General features: G+C 49.3%; 1 protein-coding gene across 2 annotated transcripts in view; it reads right to left on the minus strand.

Moving 5' to 3' along the window:
• The window catches only part of CSGALNACT1 (chondroitin sulfate N-acetylgalactosaminyltransferase 1), a 321855-nt gene extending 317852 nt beyond the window's left edge, over positions 1 to 4003 (minus strand). Inside the window, exon 1 of one of the 2 annotated variants that reach the window (XM_033415382.2) lies at positions 3850 to 4003. The gene's annotated coding sequence lies outside the window, so the exon portion shown is untranslated. Of the gene's footprint in view, positions 1 to 3369; positions 3434 to 3849 lie in introns of those variants that run through there. The other variant, XM_049704197.1, reaches the window with a different exon arrangement.
• Between the last annotated feature and the right edge of the window lie 4728 nt (positions 4004 to 8731).

Raw genomic sequence — 8731 nt, forward strand, 5'->3', positions numbered from 1 at the left:
AACACACTGAAAAGAAAAGTCCTGCCACGCGAAAATCGGAATCAGAAGTCTGATAACGTACTGAATTCAGAAGAAATCCCTCGGTAAGATTTGGGGCCTGCAATGCGCTGAACTCTTCTGTAACGGTAGTTAGTTTTGCTTTACCAATTACTGGTATTTAGTTTGTCACTGTAATTAAATTTCACTGAAAACCTGAAAATACAATATTCTCTTATTCACTCACAAACCATATGGCAATACTTTCAGTCATCGTGTTTGCTTACATACCTTGTCGGTATTTTTGTCTACCAAATAGCAAATTCCATCTGACAAATAAAAACACCAACACACCTTCAAGTTGTTCAATAGTCTCAAGCCTGACTAACTTCATTCAAGCTATAATTTAGAAGTAAGAGGGCTTTTCAAAAACTCCCAGAAGAAAAATGCCTTTCAATGATACATCTTGGAATGTAATAAAATATATATTTTTATGCGTGGAATTTCACATGGCCCCATTTTTAAAAAAGACAAGACACCAGCAGCTCCTACTGGCCAGATAAACTCCTTGAGAAACAAGTTATTAGTGCTCCAAGTACCAATTTAGGAAATAAAGCAATTTTAAACACATTAAAAGATAAAAATAAGCTCTACCAAAAACATAATCCCCTGAAAAATACTAGAGCAAAATCATATATTTGAATTTTTAGACAGTTTTTTTAAAGTCATATATTGGAATATGAGGATATGCAAAGCAAAAAGCCCGATTATTACAACTCCTTTAAATCTTTAAAGTTATTCTCAGATGGTACCGAATCTGTCATTTAAGACCACTTGCACATATTTTTAGGCCTTTGGTAATGCTTTTCACACAAGGTTGCCCTTTTCTAATAAAGTATTCCGTGTGGTGAGCCCAGGAAGTTAAGTTCGCTACCTTACAGGACATAACAATGGCAAAGAATGACAGCCTGGGTGATACGCTATGCAGAAGAGGCCCCTAGTGGTGGAGCCGCTGCTCCGTTGGCTGCGTAAGCTTTTGTAAGACTGCTTCATCACCAGGGTAAAACCGATAGGTAATCAAGTCTACCTGAGCTACCTTCTTTAATAACCTCTATTAGCCCTAATATACAGTAGGGCCATCATTTAGAATCCCAAGGTTCTTTCACTAGGAATAAAAAAAAAGTGAGGGGCTTCCCTGGTGGCACAGTGGCTAAGAGTCCGCCTGCCGATGCAGGGGACACGGGTTCATGCCCCGGTGCGGGAAGATCCCACATGCCGCGGAGCGGCTGGGCCCGTGAGCCATGGCCGCTGAGCCTGCGTGTCCGGAGCCTGTGCTCCGAAATGGCAGAGGCCACAACAGTGAGAGGCCCGCGTACGGGAAAAAAAAAAAAAAAAAAAAAAAAAAACTAACCTGAAGAATAACTTCATTACATCCTGTCTTTCAAATCCCGCGCGCCCTGCCCGGCCTGCTGGCCTGGAGAGACAGGGTAAAAGCGAGAGCAAGCACTGTGCAGAGCTTCCTGTGCTTTCTTTCCAGTGTGACATTACACTGGGGACAGAGCTAGAACAACGTGAAGACTGGGAAGTACAATGCGTTATCGTGCGAACTTGTGATGGATTCTTACCAACAGGAAAAACCTGAAGTATTGCCCACCTCCACCTCCAGAGCGTCAGCCCCTCACTTCCAAACACCCAGACAGGGCAGCATCTGAGGTTCTTCAATAAAGGGTGCTTGAAGGGATGGATGGGAAGGAAGGCTGCACACAAGGAATTTTAAATTAAAAACAGCAACAGCGCTGAAACATGCCAGACCTGGGGGTTCCTAAAAGTCAAGGAAGACAAGAGACAACTTTTCCAGAGCACTTAGTGTGCTCTGGGCGCTGGGATAAGCCCCTAATTGTTACTTCCTTTTTCCCAACGTCTTCATAAGGTGAGGAATATTACTGGCATTTTACAAAGTCGAAACCGATGTTGTGAAAGGGTGACTTGCCCAAGGTCATACAGTTAATAAATGGGAGGCTGCCTGGAGCCCAGGAGTCTGGGACGGCAAAGCAAATGTTGCCTTCGCTTTCATGTAATCTGGTGAATCCAAAAGCTTGAGATTTTGCTTTGAACCCCATTATGACAGTTTGCAAACTGGAGCACAAAGACGAACAGAATTAAAGCATTTCAATGCTGTATACTTTAGAGTACACATAGGATGGAAAGAACCATCACATATCTAAACCGTTACGGCCCATCTCTCACTTTCCAGAAATTGACCCTCTCCGGGAGCACAACACACTGTCCCATGTCCTATTATGCACTATTACACGTGTCTGAGTCACTTTTTATGACTAAGGCTTTATGTTTTTTGCTTTATGCTTCTATATCTAAGTTTGGCTTTTCTGCTTCTAATTAGCAACATGACAGCACCGCGCAGGGCTGGTTAAGGTTCACTGTTGCAAGTAACGCTACAACAATTACGAGTTTCTTGTATGAAAATGTTAAAATCCAACAAACCCGGTAGAATTGAATTTCCATTTCTAGTAAAAAGACGTGAAAGAACAGTTATTATCTTTATTATCTGGACCTCTCTAACGACATTTAAGTAAAAACCACTCCGAGGCTTTGAAATCAGAATAAAAGCGGAGTTGGCGGCGAAATAGCCACTCTATTATGTACGAGGGCTTCCCAAGGCTCGCTGTTTTGGCGTGCACGGCGCTGTTAGACCTTCTCCTCTCCCATCCCTTGGCTCATCGGTGAAAAGATAAATTCAAAGTCACCGACCGGTGTGCAGGTGCAGGAAGCGCCGCGGAAACACCAACTTCGCGGCGTGTCCGTACAGCTCTCCTCCGCCGCCCTTCACCCCGACCCCCAGACCGTGCCCTCGAGGGGGCCCCTCCGCTGACGGCGCACAGCACTTCCTCCCGGCATCCCGGATCGCAGCGACCCTCGGGCACGTTCGCCCCGGCCAGGGTCCCAGGCAGAGGGCACGCTGCCCACCTCCACCTGAGCGCGCCCCCCGCGCCCTCTCCATCCCAGCAAAGACGACTGTGTGCAGCCGCAGCTAAAGCAGTCACGCGGGCACGTGCAAAGGCTACTTTTTAGTCGGTGTTCAAGAAAGTCATCAAACAGCTGAAGGCCACCAGAGTCTGGTGAAGCCACAGCGACCCCGGCCAGCAGCGCCCGGGGCCCTCCCGGGAAGCCTCCCCCAGGACCCCGCGCGCCCACCTGCGGGCGCCGCGCCACCCCCTCCCCTCTCCTCCTTGCCCCACCCTGCGGTGCGAACCCCTCCCCGTGGCACCGCCCCCCACGACCGCGCGAGCCGCCCGTGGTGGAGCCGCGGGGCGCGACGATGCCGCCCCGACGCTCCCGCGGCGCCCACGCCCGGCCGGCCCGGGCCCGACTCACCGCGAGGCGCTGCCGGCCGGCTCCCGCCGCTCCCGCCGCCGCCGGCTCCTCCTGCGCGGCGCCGCGGGCTCGGCTCCACCTCCCGCTCGGGCGGCCGCGGAGCCTCCGGGGACCCGGGGGCGGGGAGCGCGGGACCGCGGCCGAGCCCCGCGCCGGGTGGGGGCCGCGAGCCGCGGGGCGCGGGGCGGGGTCCCTCGGGCCCGAGCGGGCGCCCTGGCCTGAGCCGCTACCCCTGCGGCGGGCGCCCCCGAGACCACCCCGCAGGTGGCGGCTCGGCGCGCTCCTGAGACCCGGCGAAGTTGAGGGAGGGGCGAGGACGCGGTGGCGGTGGGGCCCCAGCAGGGGGCGTTGGAGTCCACTCGGCAAGTGTGGCCCTTCCTCTTTCTGGACTGAGACCCCCCGCCCGACCCCCTCCCCCCAGCCGCCTTGTCCCCTTGCCTGCTCTCAGCTGCCCTCCCCGCCCTGGGCCGACTGACTTACCCAAACTTTGCACATGGCACTTCGGAGAATTAATCCCGCAGTCGCTGTGTTTGCGGCCCGAGTGGGTTATATCCCTTCACTAGAGAGCTGTTACTCACAGGGAAGGTCAGAAAGCCCGTGAGCTCCGCGACCCCACAGCCGTGGGGAAGTGATGTCTGCAGGGAGTCCTGACGGCCACTGGGAGGCCGAGAAGGGAGGTCGGAGCGGGGCGGGGGGAGCAGGATGGAAAGCAGGCAGCCGGGGTGTTGAGTTAATAAAGCGCCTCCACACACACACACACACACACACACACACACACACACACAGAGAGGCCCTCAGGGCCACAAGTGCCCTTGACTTGCAAGTGCTCCAGCGCTCCTCTGCGGGAGGGGGAGATATTTTGAACCCCAATTCTCGGTATAATGAAGGAGACAGGAGGCAACAGTGTCCGCCTGGAGGAGGCCGTCTCTCCACGCAGCTTGCAGAGGCGCCCACGGCTGAGGCAGGGCAGGACCAGAGCTGAGACCAGTCCTCCGGCGCCTGGTACTCCTTCTACTGCCCGGCCAGCAGAATGCCCGGGGTCCCCATCCCAGAGATTTGGGGACACAGACTGTATGTGGGCACAGGCTGGTAAGTCCTGGAGGCAAGCACGTACTGACCCGCAAGAAGCACGCCAGAAGCCAGCATCCCAGCAGCAAGCCTGCTTCTACGGCAACTCCCCAGACCACCCCAGGCCATCCTTCTTCCAAGGATGCCCCGGGACCTCAGTGGCTCTGTCCGCGCCCCGACTCCCCTGAGTCAGTTACTCACCTTGTGAGGAGGTCCCCACAGCAACTCAGCTGTGATTTGGGAAAGAGGGGAGAAGCAGGTGTTTGCCAAATGGGTGAAAAATACAGGTTCAACGTACTGCCCCCAGAATGTTGCAAAGTAATGGAGGTGGTACCTAAATGGCTAACGCGGCATCCACATACATGTAGGTGCGAGTGATTGGTCAAGCCTCCTCCATACATGATCGTAGGACAGTCCACTGTGCAGGTGCAGGAGCCACATAGAGGCTGGGTTACTGATGAGTCGTGTAAAGATTAGAGCCAGCACAATCAGGCACTCTGGGCAACCAAGTAACCTCTTCAGAGCCTTCCGCCTGTCCCCAAGACATTCCCCACCCCCACGCAGTAATAGGTGGGTTGCTAAAGCATTGATTTTCTTGCCTCTGCTGCTGAGGTATCTCCCATCTCTCTGTTCAGTAATGTCTCCAGAATCTCTGTATAATAGGGTTCAAGCAACGCATCTGGTTTGGAGGATGGGCCAAGGACTTGAGTAGGGGTTGATGTGCTGGCACACCGGGCGACCTAGAGGTCACGTGCACTGGCTTGGGGGAGGTGGGGGAGGCACCCACCCCTGTGGCTGCGATTGTCTCTTTTCCCATCATCTAGAAGGAAAAGGGAGATCACGTCAGGATTAATCACATTAGCTCCAGGGCTTGTAACACACCTGTCAAGTTACGTGAAGAAATTCTACAACCTTTCTCAGTTAGGATACGAATAGATCAGCACAGCAGCGTAGGTATCCATAGGTTTCACAGCGGTTCACATCAATATGTATCGAGTCATGAAGCCAGTGCTAGCTAAGGGCTTGGTGCCTCCAGGTACATCTTCACAATAATTGGTACAATAATGAGAAAATAAGAGAGTTGAAAAATGATAAAACTACAAAACTGATAGCATAATGTGAGAAAACGTACCTTTTGTGGGTGTGCTACCCAGAAAGAAAGTAGATATTCTTTCAATTATTATTTAGTAGATACTATTTTGATGACATGAATTATCTTTAGGGAGGGCCACTTTTGGGGGCGGAGGCACTATTACGAGGCAGTGTCAGTCATCCTTAGTGTCCACCGTTAACAGAAACAGAACAGGGGAAAGACCAACCAGCTCCCCTCTGCAGCTCCCGCTCTGTGATGGACGATGCCAAACAGAATTGGGACAGTGAAACCAGTAGAAGGATGGGTTCCCTTAGACTTTCTTAGTTTTCTACATGGGTTTTAGGTTTTAGCTGTTGTGCTCTTACGTAAACGTTTTTCATAAACATAGTGATTTAGGAATCAGAATATGTTATTTGAATTTCCAAGCACATTATAAAGGTGCTGCCACCTTCACATGGTCCTGGTAATGTGGAAACAGTACAGAAATAAGCACAAAGTTCTGGAAATAAGTAAGATCATGATGCCAGAAGGATTTTATCCTCTTGGGGGGAGGGGGGGAACTAGTCCATATAAAAATATACTGTAAAACAAAAAAAAAATATGTAAAGTGTCAAACTTTTACACTTATAAAATACAAAATATGTGTACTATAATATGTAATTTTTAATAACCTTTTTCAGATATACACTGCATAGATATTAAACTTTAAGCACAAAAATATTTCACACAGTTCAACGTCAGACTTCTCAACCTCACCTAGATCCTTGAGAACCTTGACCCAGAGCCGTCCAGGAACCCAGGGAGCATTTATGAAGCTCATTCATTAAAACCCAATTACTGGGCTTCCCTGGTGGCGCAGTGGTTGAGAGCCCGCCTGCCTATTCAGGGGACACGGGTTCGTGCCCCGGTCCTGGAAGATCCCACATGCCACGGAGCGGCTGGGCCCGTGAGCCATGGCCGCTGAGCCTGCGCGTCCGGAGCCTGTGCTCCGCAGCGGGAGAGGCCACAGCAATGAGAGGCCCGTGTATCACACACACACAAAACACACACACACACACACACAAAAATAAACTCAATTACTGCTTTAATTTCTAAGGGATGCAGCCAGGCAGTCACTCAAGTGTGTTGACTCTTTCTTTAAAGAGCTCTAATAATCAGGGTTATCTGATTTCTTAGATCACAGCAATTGTGCTGTGGAGTCAGAGGGACTCATGCGGTGGGCGAGGTCTGCCGTGCTCAGGCGTGAGGACTCGTGGGCTGGAGCTGCTCGGAGAGGTGTCACTGAGATCGGGTCTAATTATAGTCCAGAAATCTCGCAAATATGCAATGTATTTCCAAATAGGTTTCCATTTAAACTGACAAAAATAAACAATGTGTGACCTAAAAAGGCAAGCTTTGTTTTTCTAGACCAAAAGCCACCCCAGTTGAAGACCTCCTTCCATAAGCCCTGTAACTCAGACATAGTGCAGCTCACTTAAAATGTGTTGATTGAATAAGGGGTGCTATTAACTTCATCTAGATGTTTTGCATTAACATCTTTTAGTATACACATCAAAATCAATGAGTTGGTTGGTATTATTTTCAATCCTACACTCTCCGTTCTTTGCGCTGTTTCTCCCGAGTCATTCCAGGAGCAGGACAAGAAGACCTACTCCCATCTTTGTGCCCCTACCAAGCGCTCTTCTCCAAGCAACAGGCAGCGGGAGCAGTTCCGCGGGCACGTTCCATCAAGAGGATCACTGAAACCTCACACAGAAGCATCTAGCACACCAAGCGCCTCGCAGGGCAATGCTGCCATTCTGCCTCTGTGCACCCAGCATGCCCACGAGAAAAGAAGAGTGTTACAGAGGGAACCACAGGGGGAGAAAAAAAACAGCGCGGCAGCACCGTAGACTAATCCACATCTGGTCTGCATCTGCCTGACATAAAATCCCGAGATCTAAACACAGATCAGCTCAAGACAGTGCCTTTTATTTCGACGGTAGATGCACTAATTCACCCTTATACAGCTCTAGCTCACCCAGGCCTGTCTTCTTGGAAACCAGGAATACTGGTTTGTAAACATTTCCCTTGGGCACCTCAAGTCTCTAAGGTGTAGAGAAAAGGGGTATGTAACTTTCACCCCAGCTTTAATTTTTTAACTCTGATGGATAGATTATTTTAAATTATTATTATCTCTTTCTAAGCATTATTAGTATCTTTTTTTTAAAAAAAATGATCATTTATCATTTAAGTCAATATCGGCAAAGTCCTGTCTGACTTCCAGGCCTCACTCTGGGCCCTGTCACTGCTATAAATACATGTTATGGTGAGATCTCCATTAATAAAAGAATATGTTTCAATAACACACGTTACTGTAAGAATCTTTATTACTGACAGTAGAAATAGGATGTATAAGATGTACTCAAGGATGTTAGAACAGGAAAGCTACTGTATAAAATATTAACACTCAACAGGGAAAGTGGCTTGAAGACCAGAAAGGCAAGGATAGTAATAATCAATAGGTCCAAGGATAATTAATCCTAAAGGAGAAGCAACAAGTGAAATGCCCACTGACAAATTAAAAAGACACAGAAAGGCAAAGGTGATGCAGGAAACAAGCATTGCCAATTTTAGAAACAAGTGTATTTCCTTTCCTTTTTTCATACATATCTAAAACCTGGGCACACAAGGGATTCATTGTGTATAACCACACACATGCATTTGCGGGGGAGCTTTTCAAACTCAAAGATGCCAGCATTGCCTCTCTTGCTACATGAGACATGTTTGGCTTCTTTGTAAACACAACCAAAATGTTTTAGGAAAATCACTATTCATCCAATACCAGTAAGTTAGGCATTTCATGTGTACCAGGTACTGTGGAAACTACAAAAATGACTAAGCACAGCCCTTAACCTCAAGGAACCTAAAATCTAGTAGGAAAGACCGAACACAGTATTATAGGAATCCAAAGGAGAAAGGAGAGAGACACCTGAGGTGTCCATGGACTGCTCCGTGTTAGAAGCGGCTTTCCCGCTACATCTTGAGAGATGAGTAGGCTTTTGACGGGCAGAGAAAATAGGAGGGTGGCCCCAAGAAGCAATGCCTGACCTGTGAGGCAGGGATGGGAAGGGCTGCACACATCCTGAAAAGGTGCCAGAACACAGGGGACGTTTAGAGAGAGAGGTAAGAGTCCAGAAGTGCCCTGTGTCTAGACTATGG

Source organism: Orcinus orca, chromosome 21 (genome assembly GCF_937001465.1).
Source record: "Orcinus orca chromosome 21, mOrcOrc1.1, whole genome shotgun sequence".
In the NCBI taxonomy this organism is placed as follows: Eukaryota; Metazoa; Chordata; class Mammalia; order Artiodactyla; family Delphinidae; genus Orcinus; species Orcinus orca.